At 53.0% G+C, this 6,204-nt stretch overlaps 1 protein-coding gene across 3 annotated transcripts in view; it reads right to left on the bottom strand.

Moving 5' to 3' along the window:
• Positions 1-6,204, bottom strand: part of FLI1 (Fli-1 proto-oncogene, ETS transcription factor) — a 115,443-nt gene that overhangs the window by 45,084 nt on the left and 64,155 nt on the right. The gene's annotated exons all lie outside the window — the stretch shown is intronic.

Genomic DNA, 6,204 nt, shown 5'->3' with positions numbered 1-6,204 from the left:
CCCCGGGGAGGACATCTGAACAGGGTCAGGCCCCGGGTTCTCCTGCTAGGGTGACCACGGGGGCCGGCCAGTAATGGGAACCTTCTCGTTTCCTATCGCAAAGAAGCGGCCATATTTCAGGGTCCAACCCCTCCCCCGCCCCGTGTTCGCACCTGCTCCCCAGCGGGGCAGGGTGATCTGCTTGCCCTCTTGCCCGCCTGGCTGCTTCTCCTCTGGGAACAAGGCCCTATCCTTGGTCCCAGAGCCTAAGATCTGCAAAGGGGTGCCCTAAGGGAGAAGCCCTGGCCACCACCCTGGACTCCGCCCTTGCTCAAGCCGGCCCTCCTCCGACCTCTGGGAGAGAAGGAGGGAAAGCCATGCCCTCACCACCCACCTGCCGCGCTCCCCTCCACGCTGGGGCTCTCAGCTCTGTGACTCTGCAGGCAGCACAGGCCTCTCTCGAGGCCTCCCCAGCTACTGCGAGGAGGGGGTGGGGGGGTTAGTGGGGTACAGGTGAAGCAAGCATAAAGGCTGCTCTTTAATGAGGCAGCTGGTGCCCGTGAAGAGGCCCGATGACAACAAGGGGGGGCACGCACGGAGGGAGAGAGGTTTTTGCCATTCAGCTTGCCCATAATGTTGCTGATTTGTATTGAGACCTGTACTTACAGCTAGCATGGGGTCAGGGCCCACAGGCAGCTGATAGCACTGGGACAGGTGACAGGAGGGCCTGGGGCTGCCACAATAGAGCGGGGAGGAGGTGGTGGCTCTGAGAGTGTAACTCAGAGCATTTCCCGTTCGGCCGTGGCTCAGAAAGCCACGCAGCGGAGGCCACAGCAAAGGAGTTGTGACCCTGCAATCTTGCCCTTTCTTTTCACCACTGGACATACCCTCTTTACTCCTCTGGTTTTACTTGTGTGTGTTCAGGGAACATTGCTTTAAAAAGGCTACTGCTGGTTTCCAGAAGTGCCTTGCAAACTGTCAAGTGATTTAAAACAAGATGAGAAGTCTTATGTATTTGGATAAAAGGAGATTTCAAAGACTTTGCCCAAAGATAACCCCTTCAGACTATGCAAACATCTTCTCTTCCTTCCCTTTCAACTCAGAGCAACTTAACTCAGGGTATGTCACCCAGACCCACAGATCTGCAGCCCAGGCTTACTGTCAATGGATACGCAATATCCACACAGCTAACGTGAGGTCCCAAGGGCTACTGGAGCCCTGTGGTTGCATGAGGACTATCAGGTGTGTCTTCCACATCATGTGTGTCTTCCACAACATGTGTACACTGTATGGAAATTAAGCAAATCTGTGCTGTCTTTAGGATTTCCGTAGGAGCCATGCAGAGATGTGTGCATATGTCTTTTTTGTTTTTGAAAAGGAGATGCAATATGTTAAAAGCAAATTTCAAGACAAGAAATCACCTGTAGGAAAGCCATCACCCTAACTCGTACGTAGCAGATGCTCACAGCTTCTCCAGAACCCTGAGTACGCCTCCCACCCAGCTTATGTGTGACATGCTTCGTATCGTGAGGTTCAGAGTTTTAGGAAGCACCTTAGGAAGGGACTCTGCATTCGGAGGCAGAAGCGACAGGGTGTGTGAGGCTCGTCTTCCTGTATGCAGAACTGAAGTCTGTAGGTGTCGAATAAGGGCATCTGGATCCTGCTGGCCAGTCTAGGGAGCGTCGGGGCAGACCAATGCTAAACTCTGGTCCAGCAGGTCAGGCAAGCGGGTCTTTGCGTTTCCCCTCTATAAGTTGATATATACTTTTTTCCTTCATGGGATGTTATCCCCAAAACCCGTGGTTGGGACAGGATGAAGCTGAGAGTTAATTGCAGACCACAGCTTGGATCGAGATGCTGAAGTCTACATCCAGCACAGAGCCTGTGTGCCACACTGTCTGAAGAGCAACTCATGCTAACAGATAGCACAAGGGGAAGGTACAGAGAAAGAGAGCGAGCGAACCTTCCTCAACGCGGGCAAGCTCGAATTTCAATGAGCTCCTCAGACCTCCGTCTCTCCACCGGGCCCTGTGACTTGGCGGAGGCATAGGAAGCAAGAAGGGTCTTGTAGCTTTAGGTGCACGGAATACCTCCTCCAGCGACACACGTATCTGTGGGGTCTCTGATAAGCGTCAACTAACTCAGAATCCCAAGTTAACAAAGAACACGGAGAGAATTCAGTGAATCACGGGACGGTCCAAAACATTCTAGCCCAGCACTGTCCAATCAAAGGGGCCACATATATTATTTAAAATTTTCTAGTAGCCACATTTTTAAAATAAAAAAGCAAGGTAATATGAATTTTAATAATATATTAAAATGTATTCATATATTAATTCAATACCACCCAAAGATGATCATTTCAATAAAAACAATATAAAAAATTAACGAGATATTTCACTTTTTTTCGACACTAAGTCTTCTAAAGCCAGTATGTTAAAATATATTTCAAGCACATGTCCATTTTGCATAAGCCATAGTTCAGGTGCCCCAAAGCAACCTGTGATCAGTGGCTACTGCATCGAAAAGCACAGATTCAGTCTGTTAGCCAAGAGATCCCAAATTTTACACTCTGGTTTTTTCATCTGAAGTTAGGAATTATCTTTTGCATTAAAGGTACCATCATCAGTGTTACTTGGAGGACAGAAGCACAGAGTGGCAGGTGAGAGATTTAGATAGGCCAGCATCTGTTTCATCACACTGTTTCTTTTCGAGTTTTCAAATAATGGGATCTGACGTGGTTCCATCTTAAGAAAAGACATTTTTTCTGAAAATCCTTGCTCCCTGCTGCCCACCAGTCCAGTCTCCATGTGAGCACTTAGAGGATATTTATGAGGTGCCAGTGATGGCTGCGCCTAGCCTGCCTGGCTCTGAGAGTCCCCTGGATCTTCTTTGTTTCCCGGGAGGGGTGAGACGACATCAGTCTCAACCTACTCTGGTCAAGACGGGCAGATCAAAAGCAGGGGCTGCTCTGTGTAACCAGAGCCAGGTAGATCTCACATCTGGTCCCTGGGGTCTTCACACAACTCGCCTCCAGCTGGCTTCTGGTGTGACCGGAGCCGGGGACGAGCTGGCAAGGGGGTTCTGAAAACTGATTTCCTCGGGGGACCCTCTCTGCCCAGGATTAGTATCTTGCAGTGTCTGAGGCTTCCCTGGCAGTAGGGGAGGGAGCAGTCAGCTCACAAATGCAGGCTCACCTGAGCACAGACACAGGCTGGTCTGAGGCGCTGCCAGCTCACTTGGGTCTCTGTCCCGGCTTGTACACGGATGACCTACGTGACTACAGAGGCACATCTTCACCTTTGATTCGCGTGAGCCACGCGTTCATTCACATATTTAACAACCGTGTGTTGAACAGCCAACGATCACGTGCCAGGTGCCGCCCGGTAAACATTCGAAGCCCTGCCCACGCTTTAGTGAGGGGCGTGCTGAGAGCCGGGAAGGACCCAAGCAGGGTGAATACTGGCGGGTGCTGTTTTAGATCTGGTGGTCAGAGAAGGCCTCTGAGAAGGGGACATTCTGGCAGAGACGTAAAACAAGTGAAGGAGAGGGTCAGAAGACCAGATGGAGTAGGAATGTTCCAGAAAGAAGGAACACACGTGCTTGGCATGCAGAAGCAGCTAGAGTCTTGTGTGGCCGGTGTGGACGGAAGGAGAGAGATGGGGGTGGAGGGTGAAGAGGGTGTCAGAGGGATGCTGAAGGACTTTGGATTTTTGTCATAAGCCATTAAAGGATTTTGAGCAAGAAAGTTAAATATTTTGAAAGGAGGACTCTGGCTGCTGTCTGATGATGAGATTTCAGGAAGGCAAGAGGAAGTGGGAGGAAGAAGGGTGCTCCCAGGTGGCCTAGAAGGAGAGGTGCTTGGATGGGGCAAGGGCAGTGGAGGGGAGTGGGGGTTGGATTCAGGCTACAACAGACCAAAGCCTGTCCAAGGGTGGATCTGGATTGCCGGCAAGCATCGGGAGTGCCTGTGTTCAGGCCAGTTTGGGAGGCCTCGCTGAATGACCCTCCATGCTGCGGGGTGGGTGTTGGCAGACGTGAGACGGTGGCAAGGGCACCACACGCAGGCAGAGGGGGCAGAAAGGTGGGCCGCGGGGGGCCAGGATCCGAGAGCCTGGGCTCCGGGGCCAGCACCGCCTCCTCTGAATCCTTAGGCAAGTCATATACCACCATAAAGCCCACTTTGCCTCTGTATGTCAAGATGCAATTACAATATGGACTTCATGGGAGAGTGGTGGGAGCAAATGGTAACGTGGAAAGATGTTTGACAAACTCCGTCTTCCCTGCGCTGGGCGCAGGTCATTACCCTCATTCTCTCTGTGGAGAGACACTCACTCACTGGAGGGGTTCCTGGCTCGGACCCCCGGAACCTCCCTGAAATCCTAGAGGCTGGGGAGGTGGCTGGGATCCCAGTGGCTGGTTTGGGTCAGTGGGGTTGGAGTGTGTTGGGGCCGCGTGTTTCCACAGGCAGGTCCGAGACCAGGGCCATCCGGGGGGTGCCTCTCCACCACCCGTGCACCCCTCCTGCTCTCTCTAGACTTGTTTCCTCCGTGACCTCATCCACCAGCATAGTTAGAACTCTTCCACGATGATGCCCAAGCCTAAATTCCAAACCCCAGTAGTATCTGAGCTTCGGTTTCCAGGGCCTCGTAGATGTTTTTATCTGGATGTCCTACTGATTGCTCCCGACGTATCTGATGGGCAACATTGACATCCCTACTCAAAGCATGTCCTCCTCCTACCCCCGTGACTGCTGCTGGCACTGTCCTCCTTGGAAACATCCAAGCTTTGCCAATCTTCGATTCTTTCCTCTCACAAACCCCTCCCCCCAGTGCAATATTTATCCACCTAAGCCCCATGAATTATCCCCCGGATATGTCCCTCATGTGTCTTTCCGCTTTTATTTCCACAATCAGTGCCATCACTGTAGTTCAGAAGCATCTGATTTCCTACCCGGGATATTTCACTAACTTCTTTACTTATCTTTCCGACTCTCCCCTCCCCACTCTCTGTGTACAATGATCCTTAGCTTTCAAGTCACGGATCTGACGATGTTCAGATGTCACGTCTATGTTTCAAGTGGGCATTTGCATGTGGAATACATTCCCTATTTTCTTAGCCTGTCCATCAGGGCTCTCTCTTTTTTTTTTTTTTTGCGGTACACGGGCCTCTCCCCGTGGTGGCCTCTCCCGCTGCGGAGCACAGGCTCCGGACGCGCAAGCTCAGCGGCCATGGCTCATGGGCCCAGCCGCTCCGCGGCATGTGGGATCCTCCCAGACCGGGGCACGACCCCGCGTCCCCTGCATCGGCCGGCGGACTCTCAACCACTGCGCCACCAGGGAAGCCCCAGGGCTCTCTCTTATTTCCGTTTTTACCTCCCCGTGCTGTAGGGCCCTGGCTTGCCTGACGTTTCATGAACGAGGCTACCATTTTCTCTATTTTCGACCTTGGTTCATGACGGTCACTATTGGGATATCCAGCACTTTCCTAGTCCAGGGCCCTGTCCTGGGTCCTTTCTCCTACAGCATCACTGTCGACCCTTGTAACAAGCCTATGGAAGAGTAAATGCTCCAGCCGTGCAGAAAGGAGGCCGCTGGTGCTCAGAGGGACCCGTAACTGGCCCACGTTCAGAGGCAGGACTGGACCCTGGGCCACCCGTCCCCCAGGTGTGTTCTCCCTCGTCGCTATGATTTTCTTCTCCTCAGTCCTCTCTTGTCCATCTCTATCTGCAAAGTCTTCCTGGCCCAGGGCGGCACTAACTCCCAACACACTCTCCAAGTGTGACATGTCCTCCCTTGCACGGGGAGCCCTCAGATGTGTTCACCCACATCATCATCCTGGACTTTTACTCCAAGAATGGTTTGGTCATCTTTGCTCTGGTGAGACCCACCCAGAGAGGCCAAGTATCTGGAACAAGACACGGAAGAGTATCTTATTGCTTCATTATCCCTAAGAGGGGCTGCACCTGGGCCTGACGTAACGTAGATGCTCCAAAAGTGCCTGTTAGTGTCGTGGGCCTGAGGGCTGCCTCGGAGCCCAGAGAGCAGGGGAGCTTCCGGCCCTGCTCTGCCGCAGCCCTCAAGTAAGCCTCTCACCCCAGCTCTCTGGGGACTGGCTCGGGCCCCCCGGCCCAGCACCAGAGCCCCATCTGCTGCAGACACCCCTCGGTGCCACATCTGCTGACTCAGCCCCAGAGGAGCGAGCCGGGGAGGGGGGGGGGGGGGG

The sequence above is a fragment of the Neophocaena asiaeorientalis genome, unplaced genomic scaffold (assembly GCF_003031525.2).
Source record: "Neophocaena asiaeorientalis asiaeorientalis breed wild unplaced genomic scaffold, Neophocaena_asiaeorientalis_V1.1 scaffold308, whole genome shotgun sequence".
In the NCBI taxonomy this organism is placed as follows: Eukaryota; Metazoa; Chordata; class Mammalia; order Artiodactyla; family Phocoenidae; genus Neophocaena; species Neophocaena asiaeorientalis.
Note: the sequence above shows the minus strand (reverse complement) of the source record. Positions and strands in the feature narration are given on the sequence as shown.